We start from the raw sequence: 17,375 nt of genomic DNA, 5'->3' as shown, positions 1-17,375 counted from the left end.
CCGCGACGTGGCCCTGTGGACTCAGTATGTCCATGACGCTGGTGCAGCAAACTATTCTGACTGGGCCGCTGATGAGACCATCCATCTTGACTTTGGGGGCACCCCCGTTGGCGTTCCTGCTCGCTACAGAGCCATGGAGGCCGTTGGTAGTGGTGTAGCGTCTATTTTGCTCCCGGCCGTGGAGATCAACCGCAACGTGGAATGGATTAATTACATGTGGTACAACGAGCAACGCTTCATTAACTACTTGGTGAGTGCTCTCGGACTGGTCCGTGATCAGCTCCATGCCACTTCCCTCATGGCTGCTCAGAACCGTTTTGTCCTGGACCAGATGCGGGCCCCTGAGGAGGGTGTCTGTGCAATGATTGGTCCCGAGTGCTGTGCTGCAATCCCTTTGCACACTGGTTCTGAGGGTGCTCTCTCCAAGGTCCTGGGCCAACTACAGGCCCTCCAAGCGGAGCAAGCGGCTAACTCCGGCTTTGGGTCTAGTCTCCGCCTCCCGCCGTGGCTCTCCTGGTTTCTTTCTGGAGATTGGACTGCTGCCCTGACCATCACGGCGGATGGTGATGTCCTCCACCTCCTTTTCTGGCCAGTACGTTGTTAAGGGTGAGGCGTTACCGCCTCACCGGGGGGTGGTGATTGAGACCATGCGACGGGAGACAATGAGCAGCGACAGCAGCGACAGACAGGGGACAATGAGCAGCGACAGCAGTGACAGACGGGGGACAATGAGCAGCGACAGCAGTGACACCAGCGAGACCGTCTACGAGAACATGAGACGGGACATGAGCCAGGACTGATGGGAAAGGGGGCGCAAGGACCCGTTTGTACAAGGTAGTGGCCAAATGGGCCTATCCGAGAAAAACGGGACCTATTGGTGTTTTCTATGTGTTCATCTGTGTTGCAGATCTACTGAACCCTGAGGGGTGAGAAGAAGATGTGATGATCCATACCCTGGGTGTAAGTGCTAGCCTAACCTCTCCCCAAAGGGTGGCTCTCTACAGTACGTAAAGTGCTTGAGCTGAAGACAACCAGCATACAGAGAGATACTGCATACAACAGAGACTGTCAAGTTGTATTGTTATAAAATGTTATAAAATGTTTGTGATATGACGCACTCAGGCACGAGAAAAGTATAATGGTGCTGTCGAGCACATAGTGCTGGCAGGGTGGGAATTTTTCCTCATAGGAGGTTTTTTCACCCACCCCTGACTGCGAAGGATTGGGGTTTGTTTTTTGGGGGGAAGCAAGACTCTGCAGGTCCCGACAAATACAAAACTGTGGGCTGACAGGCCTAGTTGAGAAAAATAGGGACGTGTAGATCCAATCAAATAGTTACTGTAGTGGCCACTCATACGTAAACTAGCGACGGCAGTAGTAGTAGTAATGAATGATTAGGGGAACTCAGTTAATCACACTTATAATCGATGTAGGCAAACAAACGTATAATCAAGGTAGTTAGATTCGAAATAAGATATATATATAGTTGAAAGGAGAAGTAAGTTAAGGGTTAAGAGTTATGGCTAGGTACATCTACATATGTCCGGCGCAAAGTGGACGTAGGGGGGTCCTAAGGCCCATTCTCCAGCTGCCAATCTACTATGAGACCCCGGGGCGCACAACGCTAGCACGTCTCCCACCAGGTCTACAAAACCTCCTCATCTCCTATTCGGATCAGTGTTGTGTAGAAGTGGTTACTGTAAGGGACCCATTTGATTACGGGGACGGGCGATTATGGCTTCGTTAGAGTAATCCTCCGACAGCTAGCGGCGGACGGCCATGGGGTGCGGCAGAACCAGTTTTTCCACAGATACCCGCTTAATTAGGGTATTGTATGAGGCTTTATAGCCTCAGAGGGGGGAAATGTTGTGGATAAAAATGACATGAAATAAACATGAGGGAGACCTAGTATCCAGTAGAGGGGAGAAGAAGAAAAGACGGGCACCAAGACACACAGAAGCGGTGTGAGGCGGATATTGACTGATATTGAATATTGAATTGGATTCACACTTTAAAGATCTTAGATCTTTAAGAGTAATACACTATGGTTTATTAGTCAAAAAAGTCAAAAAAAAATATACGAGCTGAGGAGTGCTAAAACACACACGCACACACACACACACACACACACACACACACACTCTCGTACAGTCAAGGGCGGCCATGTAGACATAACACATGCACACACTCTCTCTCTCTCTCTCTCTCTCTCTCACACACACATACTACTATAACTTTATAAGAATAATAAAAAGGAATATTAAGATATTATAAGGGTAATATCTTATAATAATAATATATATACTCTTTATAAAAACAGAATAATAGGATATGTAGGACAGTAGAAGGGTAATATAATGATATTATGAAGTAGGAAGTACAGTAAACCGTTTTTCAAGCAGTATAACTATATATAAAATAGAGATATAGAGCAAATATGAAAATAAATTATAAACTAGAAATGCAGGCTTGCAAGGAAGGCCTTAATGTTAAGAGAGAACCATGAGGAGCCATTTATAAGGGTGGCTGAGTCAAGTCCCCCCCCCCCCCCCCCCCCCCCGCCCGCGAGATAATAGTATGACCGAGGTCACTCTAGATTGTTTTGTCTCTCCACTTTGGATTTTACGGGTTATTCAAATCCCTTGGTTTTGATTCTCTGGGTTATTCAAATCCCTAGGTTTTGATTCTCTGGGTTATTAAAATCCCTTGGTTTTGATTTTCTGGGTTATTAAAATCCCTTGGTTTTGATTCTATGTGTAAGTGGAATGGCCCTTTTCTGGAACATAAGAGTAAGGTAGATGAGCTCTTTTTTAACCCTATTGGTAATGATATCATAGTCTTCTTGAAAAATATGGGTTATTTACTGTGTAAGTACAGTATAAATACTGGAGCTTAAGCTCAGAGTATCAGATCACTTCTGAGAATTCTCATCGGTGTGGATCTCGTGTGGTGGAACGGAACCAATAAAGCTGGACCCTTGCTTCTTCTCACTCACGGCTGGTGTCTTTTTTCTATCTCCAACTGGGCTCAGAGGTAGATGTGAGTATTGGCTTCTATGTTGAATTTTAAGTATTCAAAAGTACTAAAAAAGAGCTCATCTACCTTACTATTATGTTCAAAAAAAAGGCTATTCCACTTACCAATAGCTCAAAAAACAGGGCTTTTCAACTTACACATAGAATCAAAACCAGGGGTTTTCAAATTACACATAGAATCAAAACCAGGGGTTTTCAAATTACACATAGAATCAAAACCAAGGGTTTTCGAATAACCCATAGAATCAAAACCAAGGGTTTTCGAATAACCCATAGAATCAAAAGTGGAGAGACAAAACAATCTAGAGTGACCTTGGTCTTACTATTATCTCGCCGGGGGGGGGGGGGCTTGACTCAGCTACCCTTATAAATGGCTCCTCGTGGTTTTCTCTTAAAATTACGGCCTTCCTTGCGAGACAAGAATCTTCACCATCTGACTTACGAGTAAGTTACATTGTTCTGTATTTCTAGTTTATAATTTATTTTCATATTTGCTCTATATCTCTATTTTATATGTAGTTATACTGCTTGAAAAACGGTTTACTGTACTTCCTACTTCATAATATCATTATATTACCCTTCTACTGTCCTACATATCCTATTATTCTGTTTTTTATAAAGAGTATATATATTATTATTATAAGATATTACCCTTATAATATCTTAACATTCCTTTTTATTATTCTTATAAAGTTATAGTAGTATGTGAGAGAGAGAGAGACAGAGAGAGTGTGTGTGTGTGTTATGTCTACATGCCCGCCCTTGACTGTACGAGAGTGTGTGTGTGTGTTTGCACTCCTCAGCTCTTATACTTCTTTTTGACTTTTTGACTAATAAACCATAGTGTGTTACTCTTAAAGTGTGAATCCAATTCGTCAATATCCGCCTAATACCGCTTCTGTGTGTCTAGGTGCCCGTCGTCATTTTTCCTTCTCTCCTTTACTGGAGGGGCTGGATTTGAATCTGACCGTTCTTCCCTCTTCTCACCTGTCAGTCCGCCCTACTCTCAGTGGTCTCCTAATTTTTTCTTTGATGACTATCCCATGTCCCCAGGACACACCCCATTTCCTTCCCCCTACCGCTCTCCTCAAGATTACGCACCCACCAGTCCTGTGAATTATCAATAAAATTACACATTACTCATACTAGCTCTCCCTCATGTTTATTTTATGTCATTTTTATCCACAACAGTGGAGATCAGATAGTATATTTGATCTGCTGTGGCTTGTGTGCTGTTTGTGTCTAAATATCTTGAGCTATGTTTGTGGTTTATCATAGGTTGAGGATCCTCACATTCCTCAAACCAGCGGTAGGAGCAGCATTCTGGCAGGAACAACATATATCCATATGCCAGATCAGCATCTGTGCAGGATGCCTATGTCTAGGCTACTTTAGATGGAGCTAAGGTCTTCAAAGGAGGATCTCCAGGAACAGGGTTGGTGACCACTGGTCTGGGCTATCTTTTTCTGAATCTGACACCACAGACTGTGCATTTCGTGGCTGGTTGAACGGATGCCTTAATATGTCATCTATGTCTGCATGCCGTTGGCGTAAATCTCAGCTTGCTTAAGAGTCAACAATCAGTTCAACAATCTGGCACTCAAACCCTGTGGCTTAGTTGGCTAACGTGCCTGTTTAGTAAACAGGAGACCCTGGGTTCAAATCCCAGCAGTACCTGATGCAGGACCCTTCTCCTGTTTCAAGAGCAATGCTTTCCACCCCTTTGTTACAGAAAGTAGTAAACACCAGCAAGCCTGGATTGCTATGCCTGCCTGGAATTTGGAAGAATCTGAGCTGAAACACCTGTGCTTCTTACAAACATGGCTCTGTGATGCAAAGGATAGCGCATTGGACTTCTAGGTGCAGCATTGGAGCTGTTCAAAGGTTGTGCGTTCAAGTCCCTCCAGAGTCATGGGTCTGGCTTGTTAGTTTTTTCTATACAAGAGAGGGTATCCTGTTGAATATGGCAATTCCCTGCTCTCCATCTTAGATGGAATGCTTTGTTGGCCCCAGTTGAAAACAACATCATCAAGTTCCCCATGTTTCTACTCATTTGTCCAAAATGACACTGAAGCTGTGCTAAATTTCAATGCCTTCCACCCCTTTGTTGCAGAAAGTAGTAAACACCAGCAAGCCTTGATTGCTAAGTGCTATGCCTGCCTGGAATTTGGAAGAATCTGAGCTGAAACACCTTCCCTTCTTATGAATTGGGCTCTGTGGTGCAAAGGATAGCGCATTGGACTTCTAGGCCCAGCATTGGAGCTATTCAAAGGTTGTGGGTTCAAGTCCCTCCGTCTGGCTTGTTAGTTTTTTCTATACAAGAGAGGGTATCCTGTTGAATATGGCAATTCCCTGCTCTCCATCTTAGATGGAATGCTTTGTTGGCCCCAGTTGAAAACAACGTCATCAAGTTCCCCATGTTTCTACTCATTTGTCCAAAATGACACTGAAGCTGTGCTAAATTTCAATTCCTTTAAAATACCCATGACTTGGATTCATGCCATGATTTGTGCTCACACATTCAAACCCCAAACTAGCATTCTGCTTAGAAAATATTCGAAACATGTGCTGAGTACCCTCAGAACAATTACTGTCGACAGAATTTTGGTGATATGTTTGTAAAGACTATGGGTGGAGATCAGATAGTATATTTGATCTGCTGTGGCTTGTGTGCTGTTTGTGTCTAAATATCTTGAGCTATGTTTGTGGTTTATCATAGGTTGAGGATCCTCACATTCCTCAAACCATCGGTAGGAGCAGCATTCTGGCAGGAACAACATATATCCATATGCCAGATGAGCATCTGTGCAGGATGCCTATGTCTAGGCTACTTTAGATGGAGCTAAGGTCTTCAAAGGAGGATCTCCAGGAACAGGGTTGGTGACCACTGGTCTGGGCTATCTTTTTCTGAATCTGACACCACAGACTGTGCATTTCGTGGCTGGTTGAACGGATGCCTTAATATGTCATCTATGTCTGCATGCCGTTGGCATAAATCGTAGCTTGATTAAGAGTCAACAATCAGTTCAACAATATGGCACTCAAACCCTGTGGTACTGTGGCTTAGTTGGTTAAAGTACCTGCCTAGTAAGCAGGAGATCCTGGGTTCAAATCCCAGCAGTACCTGATGCAGGACCCTTCTTCTGTTTCAAGAGCAATACCTTCCACCCCTTTGTTACAGAAAGTAGTAAACACCAGCAAGCCTAGATTGCTGAGTCCTATGGAATTTGGAAGAATCTGAGCTGAAACACCTTCCCTTCTTAGGAACTGGGCTCTATGGCGCAAAGGATAGTGCATTGGACTTCTAGGTGCAGCATTGGAGCTATTCAAAGGTTGTGGGTTCAAGTCCCTCCAGAGTCATGGGTCTGGCTTGTTAGTTTTTTCTATACAAGAGAGGGTATCCTGTTGAATATGGCAATTCCCTGCTCTCCATCTTAGATGGAATGCTTTGTTGGCCCCGGTTGAAAACAACGTCATCAAGTTCCCCATGTTTCTACTCATTTGTCCAAAATGACACTGAAGCTGTGCTAAATTTCAATGCCTTCCACCCCTTTGTTGCAGAAAGTAGTAAACACCAGCAAGCCTTGATTGCTAAGTGCTATGCCTGCCTGGAATTTGGAAGAATCTGAGCTGAAACACCTTCCCTTCTTATGAACTGGGCTCTGTGGCGCAAAGGATAGCGCATTGGACTTCTAGGTGCAGCATTGGAGCTATGCAAAGGTTGTGGGTTCAAGTCCCTCCAGAGTCATGGGTCTGGCTTGTTAGTTTTTTCTATACAAGAGAGGGTATCCTGTTGAATATGGCAATTCCCTGCTCTCCATCTTAGATGGAATGCTTTGTTGGCCCCAGTTGAAAACAACGTCATCAAGTTCCCCATGTTTCTACTCATTTGTCCAAAATGACACTGAAGCTGTGCTAAATTTCAATGCCTTCCACCCCTTTGTTGCAGAAAGTAGTAAACACCAGCAAGCCTTGATTGCTAAGTGCTATGCCTGCCTGGAATTTGGAAGAATCTGAGCTGAAACACCTTCCCTTCTTATGAACTGGGCTCTGTGGCACAAAGGATAGCGCATTGGACTTCTAGGTGCAGCATTGGAGCTATGCAAAGGTTGTGGGTTCAAGTCCCTCCAGAGTCATGGGTCTGGCTTGTTAGTTTTTTCTATACAAGAGAGGGTATCCTGTTGAATATGGCAATTCCCTGCTCTCCATCTTAGATGGAATGCTTTGTTGGCCCCAGTTGAAAACAACGTCATCAAGTTCCCCATGTTTCTACTCATTTGTCCAAAATGACACTGAAGCTGTGCTAAATTTCAATTCCTTTAAAATACCCATGACTTGGATTCATGCCATGATTTGTGCTCACACATTCAAACCCCAAACTAGCATTCTGCTTAGAAAATATTCGAAACATGTGCTGAGTACCCTCAGAACAATTACTGTCGACAGAATTTTGGTGATATGTTTGTAAAGACTATGGGTGGAGATCAGATAGTATATTTGATCTGCTGTGGCTTGTGTGCTGTTTGTGTCTAAATATCTTGAGCTATGTTTGTGGTTTATCATAGGTTGAGGATCCTCACATTCCTCAAACCAGCGGTAGGAGCAGCATTCTGGCAGGAACAACATATATCCATATGCCAGATCAGCATCTGTGCAGGATGCCTATGTCTAGGCTACTTTAGATGGAGCTAAGGTCTTCAAAGGAGGATCTCCAGGAACAGGGTTGGTGACCACTGGTCTGGGCTATCTTTTTCTGAATCTGACACCACAGACTGTGCATTTCGTGGCTGGTTGAACGGATGCCTTAATATGTCATCTATGTCTGCATGCCGTTGGCATAAATCGTAGCTTGATTAAGAGTCAACAATCAGTTCAACAATATGGCACTCAAAGCCTGTGGTACTGTGGCTTAGTAGGTTAAAGTGCCTGCCTAGTAAGCAGGAGATCCTGGGTTCAAATCCCAGCAGTACCTGATGCAGGACCCTTCTCCTGTTTCAAGAGCAATGCCTTCCATCCCTTTGTTACAGAAAGTAGTCAACACCAGCAAGCCTTGATTGCTAAGTGCTATGCCTGCCTGGAATTTGGAAGAATCTGAGCTGAAACACCTTCCCTTCTTACGAACTGGGCTCTGTGGCGCAAAGGATAGCGCATTGGACTTCTAGGTGCAGCATTGGAGCTATGCAAAGGTTGTGGGTTCAAGTCCCTCCAGAGTCATGGGTCTGGCTTGTTAGTTTTTTCTATACAAGAGAGGGTATCCTGTTGAATATGGCAATTCCCTGCTCTCCATCTTAGATGGAATGCTTTGTTGGCCCCAGTTGAAAACAACGTCATCAAGTTCCCCATGTTTCTACTCATTTGTCCAAAATGACACTGAAGCTGTGCTAAATTTCAATGCCTTCCACCCCTTTGTTGCAGAAAGTAGTAAACACCAGCAAGCCTTGATTGCTAAGTGCTATGCCTGCCTGGAATTTGGAAGAATCTGAGCTGAAACACCTTCCCTTCTTATGAACTGGGCTCTGTGGCGCAAAGGATAGCGCATTGGACTTCTAGGTGCAGCATTGGAGCTATTCAAAGGTTGTGGGTTCAAGTACCTCCAGAGTCATGGGTCTGGCTTGTTAGTTTTTTCTATACAAGAGAGGGTATCCTGTTGAATATGGCAATTCCCTGCTCTCCATCTTAGATGGAATGCTTTGTTGGCCCCAGTTGAAAACAACGTCATCAAGTTCCCCATGTTTCTACTCATTTGTCCAAAATGACACTGAAGCTGTGCTAAATTTCAATTCCTTTAAAATACCCATGACTTGGATTCATGCCATGATTTGTGCTCACACATTCAAACCCCAAACTAGCATTCTGCTTAGAAAATATTCGAAACATGTGCTGAGTACCCTCAGAACAATTACTGTCAACAGAATTTTGGTGATATGTTTGTAAAGACTATGGGTGGAGATCAGATAGTATATTTGATCTGCTGTGGCTTGTGTGCTGTTTGTGTCTAAATATCTTGAGCTATGTTTGTGGTTTATCATAGGTTGAGGATCCTCACATTCCTCAAACCAGCGGTAGGAGCAGCATTCTGGCAGGAACAACATATATCCATATGCCAGATCAGCATCTGTGCAGGATGCCTATGTCTAGGCTACTTTAGATGGAGCTAAGGTCTTCAAAGGAGGATCTCCAGGAACAGGGTTGGTGACCACTGGTCTGGGCTATCTTTTTCTGAATCTGACACCACAGACTGTGCATTTCGTGGCTGGTTGAACGGATGCCTTAATATGTCATCTATGTCTGCATGCCGTTGGCATAAATCGTAGCTTGATTAAGAGTCAACAATCAGTTCAACAATATGGCACTCAAAGCCTGTGGTACTGTGGCTTAGTTGGTTAAAGTGCCTGCCTAGTAAGCAGGAGATCCTGGGTTCAAATCCCAGCAGTACCTCATGCAGGACCCTTCTTCTGTTTCAAGAGCAATGCCTTCCACCCCTTTGTTACAGAAAGTAGTAAACACCAGCAAGCCTTGATTGCTAAGTGCTATGCCTGCCTGGAATTTGGAAGAATCTGAGCTGAAACACCTTCCCTTCTTATGAACTGGGCTCTGTGGCGCAAAGGATAGCGCATTGGACTTCTAGGTGCAGCATTGGAGCTATTCAAAGGTTGTGGGTTCAAGTCCCTCCAGAGTCATGGGTCTAGCTTGTTAGTTTTTTCTATACAAGAGAGGGTATCCTGTTGAATATGGCAATTCCCTGCTCTCCATCTTAGATGGAATGCTTTGTTGGCCCCAGTTGAAAACAACGTCATCAAGTTCCCCATGTTTCTACTCATTTGTCCAAAATGACACTGAAGCTGTGCTGAATTTCAATGCCTTCCACCCCTTTGTTGCAGAAAGTAGTAAACACCAGCAAGCCTTGATTGCTAAGTGCTATGCCTGCCTGGAATTTGGAAGAATCTGAGCTGAAACACCTTCCCTTCTTACGAACTGGGCTCTGTGGCGCAAAGGATAGTGCATTGGACTTCTAGGTGCAGCATTGGAGCTATGCAAAGGTTGTGGGTTCAAGTCCCTCCAGAGTCATGGGTCTGGCTTGTTAGTTTTTTCTATACAAGAGAGGGTATCCTGTTGAATATGGCAATTCCCTGCTCTCCATCTTAGATGGAATGCTTTGTTGGCCCCAGTTGAAAACAACGTCATCAAGTTCCCCATGTTTCTACTCATTTGTCCAAAATGACACTGAAGCTGTGCTAAATTTCAATGCCTTCCACCCCTTTGTTGCAGAAAGTAGTAAACACCAGCAAGCCTTGATTGCTAAGTGCTATGCCTGCCTGGAATTTGGAAGAATCTGAGCTGAAACACCTTCCCTTCTTATGAACTGGGCTCTGTGGCGCAAAGGATAGCACATTGGACTTCTAGGTGCAGCATTGGAGCTATTCAAAGGTTGTGGGTTCAAGTCCCTCCAGAGTCATGGGTCTGGCTTGTTAGTTTTTTCTATACAAGAGAGGGTATCCTGTTGAATATGGCAATTCCCTGCTCTCCATCTTAGATGGAATGCTTTGTTGGCCCCAGTTGAAAACAACGTCATCAAGTTCCCCATGTTTCTACTCATTTGTCCAAAATGACACTGAAGCTGTGCTAAATTTCAATGCCTTCCACCCCTTTGTTGCAGAAAGTAGTAAACACCAGCAAGCCTTGATTGCTAAGTGCTATGCCTGCCTGGAATTTGGAAGAATCTGAGCTGAAACACCTTCCCTTCTTATGAACTGGGCTCTGTGGCGCAAAGGATGGCGCATTGGACTTCTAGGTGCAGCATTGGAGCTATTCAAAGGTTGTGGGTTCAAGTTCCTCCAGAGTCATGGGTCTGGCTTGTTAGTTTTTTCTATACAAGAGAGGGTATCCTGTTGAATATGGCAATTCCCTGCTCTCCATCTTAGATGGAATGCTTTGTTGGCCCCAGTTGAAAACAACGTCATCAAGTTCCCCATGTTTCTACTCATTTGTCCAAAATGACACTGAAGCTGTGCTAAATTTCAATTCCTTTAAAATACCCATGACTTGGATTCATGCCATGATTTGTGCTCACACATTCAAACCCCAAACTAGCATTCTGCTTAGAAAATATTCGAAACATGTGCTGAGTACCCTCAGAACAATTACTGTCAACAGAATTTTGGTGATATGTTTGTAAAGACTATGGGTGGAGATCAGATAGTATATTTGATCTGCTGTGGCTTGTGTGCTGTTTGTGTCTAAATATCTTGAGCTATGTTTGTGGTTTATCATAGGTTGAGGATCCTCACATTCCTCAAACCAGCGGTAGGAGCAGCATTCTGGCAGGAACAACATATATCCATATGCCAGATCAGCATCTGTGCAGGATGCCTATGTCTAGGCTACTTTAGATGGAGCTAAGGTCTTCAAAGGAGGATCTCCAGGAACAGGGTTGGTGACCACTGGTCTGGGCTATCTTTTTCTGAATCTGACACCACAGACTGTGCATTTCGTGGCTGGTTGAACGGATGCCTTAATATGTCATCTATGTCTGCATGCCGTTGGCATAAATCGTAGCTTGATTAAGAGTCAACAATCAGTTCAACAATATGGCACTCGTAGCCTGTGGTACTGTGGCTTAGTTGGTTAAAGTGCCTGCATAGTAAGCAGGAGATCCTGGGTTCAAATCCCAGCAGTACCTCATGCAGGACCCTTCTCCTGTTTCAAGAGCAATGCCTTCCACCCCTTTGTTACAGAAAGTAGTCAACACCAGCAAGCCTAGATTGCTGAGTGCTATGCCTGCATGGAATTTAGAAGAATCTGAGCTGAAACACCTTCCCTTCTTATGAGCTGGGCTCTGTGGCGCAAAGGATAGTGCATTGGACTTCTAGGTGCAGCATTGGTGCTATTCAAAGGTTGTGGGTTCAAGTCCCCCCAGAGTCATGGGTCTGGCTTGTTAATTTTTTCTATACAAGAGAGGGTATCCTGTTGAATATGGCAATTCCCTGCTCTCCATCTTAGATGGAATGCTTTGTTGGCCCCAGTTGAAAACAACGTCATCAAGTTCCCCATGTTTCTACTCATTTGTCCAAAATGACACTGAAGCTGTGCTAAATTTCAATGCCTTCCACCCCTTTGTTGCAGAAAGTAGTAAACACCAGCAAGCCTTGATTGCTAAGTGCTATGCCTGCCTGGAATTTGGAAGAATCTGAGCTGAAACACCTTCTCTTCTTATGAACTGGGCTCTGTGGCGCAAAGGATAGTGCATTGGACTTCTAGGTGCAGCATTGGAGCTATTCAAAGGTTGTGGGTTCAAGTCCCTCCAGAGTCATGGGTCTGGCTTGTTAGTTTTTTCTATACAAGAGAGGGTATCCTGTTGAATATGGCAATTCCCTGCTCTCCATCTTAGATGGAATGCTTTGTTGGCCCCAGTTGAAAACAACGTCATCAAGTTCCCCATGTTTCTACTCATTTGTCCAAAATGACACTGAAGCTGTGCTAAATTTCAATTCCTTTAAAATACCCATGACTTGGATTCATGCCATGATTTGTGCTCACACATTCAAACCCCAAACTAGCATTCTGCTTAGAAAATATTCGAAACATGTGCTGAGTACCCTCAGAACAATTACTGTCAACAGAATTTTGGTGATATGTTTGTAAAGACTATGGGTGGAGATCAGATAGTATATTTGATCTGCTGTGGCTTGTGTGCTGTTTGTGTCTAAATATCTTGAGCTATGTTTGTGGTTTATCATAGGTTGAGGATCCTCAAATTCCTCAAACCAGCGGTAGGAGCAGCATTCTGGCAGGAACAACATATATCCATATGCCAGATCAGCATCTGTGCAGGATGCCTATGTCTAGGCTACTTTAGATGGAGCTAAGGTCTTCAAAGGAGGATCTGCAGGAACAGGGTTGGTGACCACTGGTCTGGGCTATCTTTTTCTGAATCTGACACCACAGACTGTGCATTTCGTGGCTGGTTGAACGGATGCCTTAATATGTCATCTATGTCTGCATGCCGTTGGCATAAATCGTAGCTTGATTAAGAGTCGACAATCAGTTCAACAATATGGCCCTCGCAGCCTGTGGTACTGTGGCCTGCATAGTAAGCAGGAGATCCTGGGTTCAAATCCCAGCAGTACCTGATGCAGGACCCTCCTCCTGTTTCAAGAGCAATGCCTTCCACCCCTTTGTTACAGAAAGTAGTAAACACCAGCAAGCCTAGATTTCTGAGTGCTATGCCTGCATGGAATTTGGAAGAATCTGAGCTGAAACACCTTCCCTTCTTATGAACTGGGCTCTGTGGTGCAAAGGATAGTGCATTGGACTTCTAGATGCAGCATTGGAGCTATTCAAAGGTTGTGGGTTCAAGTCCCTACAGAGTCATGGGTCTGGCTTGTTAGTTTTTTCTATACAAGAGAGGGTATCCTGTTGAATATGGCAATTCCCTGCTCTCCATCTTAGATGGAATGCTTTGTTGGCCCCAGTTGAAAACAACGTCATCAAGTTCCCCATGTTTCTACTCATTTGTCCAAAATGACACTGAAGCTGTGCTAAATTTCAATGCCTTCCACCCCTTTGTTGCAGAAAGTAGTAAACACCAGCAAGCCTTGATTGCTAAGTGCTATGCCTGCCTGGAATTTGGAAGAATCTGAGCTGAAACACCTTCCCTTCTTATGGTTTTGGCTCTGTGGCGCAAAGGATAGCGCATTGGACTTCTAGGTGCAGCATTGGAGTTATTCAAAGGTTGTGGGTTCAAGTCCCTACAGAGTCATGGGTCTGGCTTGTTAGTTTTTTCTATAAAAGAGAGGGTATCCTGTTGAACATGGCAATTCCCTGCTCTCCATCTTAGATGGAATGCTTTGTTGGCCCCAGTTGAAAACAACGTCATCAAGTTCCCCATGTTTCTACTCATTTGTCCAAAATGACACTGAAGCTGTGCTAAATTTCAATTCCTTTAAAATACCCATTACTTGGATTCATGCCATGATTTGTGCTCACACATTCAAACCCCAAACTAGCATTCTGCTTAGAAAATATTCGAAACATGTGCTGAGTACCCTCAGAACAATTACTGTCGACAGAATTTTGGTGATATGTTTGTAAAGACTATGGGCGGAGATCAGATAGTATATTTGATCTGCTGTGGCTTGTGTGCTGTTTGTGTCTAAATATCTTGAGCTATGTTTGTGGTTTATCATAGGTTGAGGATCCTCACATTCCTCAAACCAGCGGTAGGAGCAGCATTCTGGCAGGAACAACATATATCCATATGCCAGATCAGCATCTGTGCAGGATGCCTATGTCTAGGCTACTTTAGATGGAGCTAAGGTCTTCAAAGGAGGATCTCCAGGAACAGGGTTGGTGACCACTGGTCTGGGCTATCTTTTTCTGAATCTGACACCACAGACTGTGCATTTCGTGGCTGGTTGAACGGATGCCTTAATATGTCATCTATGTCTGCATGCCGTTGGCATAAATCGTAGCTTGATTAAGAGTCAACAATCAGTTCAACAATATGGCACTCAAACCCTGTGGTACTGTGGCTTAGTTGGTTAAAGTGCCTGCCTAGTAAGCAGGAGATCCTGGGTTCAAATCCCAGCAGTACCTGATGCAGGACCCTCCTTCTGTTTCAAGAGCAATTCCTTCCACCCCTTTGTTACAGAAAGTAGTAAACACCAGCAAGCCTAGATTGCTGAGTCCTATGGAATTTGGAAGAATCTGAGCTGAAACACCTTCCCTTCTTAGGAACTGGGCTCTGTGGTGCAAAGGATAGTGCATTGGACTTCTAGGTGCAGCATTGGAGCTATTCAAAGGTTGTGGGTTCAAGTCCCTCCAGAGTCATGGGTCTGGCTTGTTAGTTTTTTCTATACAAGAGAGGGTATCCTGTTGAATATGGCAATTCCCTGCTCTCCATCTTAGATGGAATGCTTTGTTGGCCCCAGTTGAAAACAACGTCATCAAGTTCCCCATGTTTCTACTCATTTGTCCAAAATGACACTGAAGCTGTGCTAAATTTCAATGCCTTCCACCCCTTTGTTGCAGAAAGTAGTAAACACCAGCAAGCCTTGATTGCTAAGTGCTATGCCTGCCTGGAATTTGGAAGAATCTGAGCTGAAACACCTTCCCTTCTTATGAACTGGGCTCTGTGGTGCAAAGGATAGCGCATTGGACTTCTAGGTGCAGCATTGGAGCTATTCAAAGGTTGTGGGTTCAAGTCCCTCTAGAGTCATGGGTCTGGCTTGTTAGTTTTTTCTATAAAAGAGAGGGTATCCTGTTGAACATGGCAATTCCCTGCTCTCCATCTTAGATGGAATGCTTTGTTGGCCCCAGTTGAAAACAACGTCATCAAGTTCCCCATGTTTCTACTCATTTGTCCAAAATGACACTGAAGCTGTGCTAAATTTCAATTCCTTTAAAATACCCATGACTTGGATTCATGCCATGATTTGTGCTCACACATTCAAACCCCAAACTAGCATTCTGCTTAGAAAATATTCGAAACATGTGCTGAGTACCCTCAGAACAATTACTGTCAACAGAATTTTGGTGATATGTTTGTAAAGACTATGGGTGGAGATCAGATAGTATATTTGATCTGCTGTGGCTTGTGTGCTGTTTGTGTCTAAATATCTTGAGCTATGTTTGTGGTTTATCATAGGTTGAGGATCCTCACATTCCTCAAACCAGCGGTAGGAGCAGCATTCTGGCAGGAACAACATATATCCATATGCCAGATCAGCATCTGTGCAGGATGCCTATGTCTAGGCTACTTTAGATGGAGCTAAGGTCTTCAAAGGAGGATCTCCAGGAACAGGGTTGGTGACCACTGGTCTGGGCTATCTTTTTCTGAATCTGACACCACAGACTGTGCATTTCGTGGCTGGTTGAACGGATGCCTTAATATGTCATCTATGTCTGCATGCCGTTGGCATAAATCGTAGCTTGATTAAGAGTCAACAATCAGTTCAACAATATGGCACTCAAAGCCTGTGGTACTGTGGCTTAGTTGGTTAAAGTGCCTGCCTAGTAAGCAGGAGATCCTGGGTTCAAATCCCAGCAGTACCTCATGCAGGACCCTCCTTCTGTTTCAAGAGCAATGCCTTCCACCCCTTTGTTACAGAAAGTAGTAAACACCAGCAAGCCTTGATTGCTAAGTGCTATGCCTGCCTGGAATTTGGAAGAATCTGAGCTGAAACACCTTCCCTTCTTATGAACTGGGCTCTGTGGCGCAAAGGATAGCGCATTGGACTTCTAGGTGCAGCATTGGAGCTATTCAAAGGTTGTGGGTTCAAGTCCCTCCAGAGTCATGGGTCTAGCTTGTTAGTTTTTTCTATACAAGAGAGGGTATCCTGTTGAATATGGCAATTCCCTGCTCTCCATCTTAGATGGAATGCTTTGTTGGCCCCAGTTGAAAACAACGTCATCAAGTTCCCCATGTTTCTACTCATTTGTCCAAAATGACACTGAAGCTGTGCTGAATTTCAATGCCTTCCACCCCTTTGTTGCAGAAAGTAGTAAACACCAGCAAGCCTTGATTGCTAAGTGCTATGCCTGCCTGGAATTTGGAAGAATCTGAGCTGAAACACCTTCCCTTCTTACGAACTGGGCTCTGTGGCGCAAAGGATAGCGCATTGGACTTCTAGGTGCAGCATTGGAGCTATGCAAAGGTTGTGGGTTCAAGTCCCTCCAGAGTCATGGGTCTGGCTTGTTAGTTTTTTCTATACAAGAGAGGGTATCCTGTTGAATATGGCAATTCCCTGCTCTCCATCTTAGATGGAATGCTTTGTTGGCCCCAGTTGAAAACAACGTCATCAAGTTCCCCATGTTTCTACTCATTTGTCCAAAATGACACTGAAGCTGTGCTAAATTTCAATTCCTTTAAAATACCCATGACTTGGATTCATGCCATGATTTGTGCTCACACATTCAAACCCCAAACTAGCATTCTGCTTAGAAAATATTCGAAACATGTGCTGAGTACCCTCAGAACAATTACTGTCAACAGAATTTTGGTGATATGTTTGTAAAGACTATGGGTGGAGATCAGATAGTATATTTGATCTGCTGTGGCTTGTGTGCTGTTTGTGTCTAAATATCTTGAGCTATGTTTGTGGTTTATCATAGGTTGAGGATCCTCACATTCCTCAAACCAGCGGTAGGAGCAGCATTCTGGCAGGAACAACATATATCCATATGCCAGATCAGCATCTGTGCAGGATGCCTATGTCTAGGCTACTTTAGATGGAGCTAAGGTCTTCAAAGGAGGATCTCCAGGAACAGGGTTGGTGACCACTGGTCTGGGCTATCTTTTTCTGAATCTGACACCACAGACTGTGCATTTCGTGGCTGGTT

The 17,375-nt window shown here is 44.1% G+C and overlaps 8 non-coding genes across 8 annotated transcripts; all 8 read left to right on the top strand.

The window, feature by feature from the left end:
* The first annotated feature begins 6,087 nt into the window (after positions 1-6,087).
* Positions 6,088-6,161, top strand: trnat-agu (transfer RNA threonine (anticodon AGU)). Its single transcript has one exon. It is a non-coding gene; the product is annotated as a tRNA-Thr (tRNA).
* A 1,772-nt stretch (positions 6,162-7,933) lies between these two features.
* Positions 7,934-8,007, top strand: trnat-agu (transfer RNA threonine (anticodon AGU)). Its single transcript has one exon. It is a non-coding gene; the product is annotated as a tRNA-Thr (tRNA).
* A 1,392-nt stretch (positions 8,008-9,399) lies between these two features.
* Positions 9,400-9,473, top strand: trnat-agu (transfer RNA threonine (anticodon AGU)). The gene has a single exon. It is a non-coding gene; the product is annotated as a tRNA-Thr (tRNA).
* Positions 9,474-9,625: 152 nt separating this feature from the next.
* On the top strand, positions 9,626-9,715 carry trnar-ucu (transfer RNA arginine (anticodon UCU)). The gene is given in 2 exon segments: positions 9,626-9,662; positions 9,680-9,715. It is a non-coding gene; the product is annotated as a tRNA-Arg (tRNA).
* A 1,926-nt stretch (positions 9,716-11,641) lies between these two features.
* trnat-agu (transfer RNA threonine (anticodon AGU)) lies at positions 11,642-11,715 on the top strand. Its single transcript has one exon. It is a non-coding gene; the product is annotated as a tRNA-Thr (tRNA).
* A 2,841-nt stretch (positions 11,716-14,556) lies between these two features.
* trnat-agu (transfer RNA threonine (anticodon AGU)) lies at positions 14,557-14,630 on the top strand. The gene has a single exon. It is a non-coding gene; the product is annotated as a tRNA-Thr (tRNA).
* Positions 14,631-16,014: 1,384 nt separating this feature from the next.
* trnat-agu (transfer RNA threonine (anticodon AGU)) lies at positions 16,015-16,088 on the top strand. The gene has a single exon. It is a non-coding gene; the product is annotated as a tRNA-Thr (tRNA).
* Positions 16,089-16,240: 152 nt separating this feature from the next.
* trnar-ucu (transfer RNA arginine (anticodon UCU)) lies at positions 16,241-16,330 on the top strand. Its single transcript is given in 2 exon segments — positions 16,241-16,277; positions 16,295-16,330. It is a non-coding gene; the product is annotated as a tRNA-Arg (tRNA).
* The last annotated feature ends 1,045 nt before the right edge of the window (positions 16,331-17,375 follow it).

This window comes from Ictalurus furcatus, chromosome 6, assembly GCF_023375685.1.
Source record: "Ictalurus furcatus strain D&B chromosome 6, Billie_1.0, whole genome shotgun sequence".
NCBI lineage: Eukaryota > Metazoa > Chordata > Actinopteri > Siluriformes > Ictaluridae > Ictalurus > Ictalurus furcatus.
The sequence above is the reverse complement of the archived record's forward strand: the minus strand, read 5'-3'. Positions and strand labels throughout refer to the sequence as shown.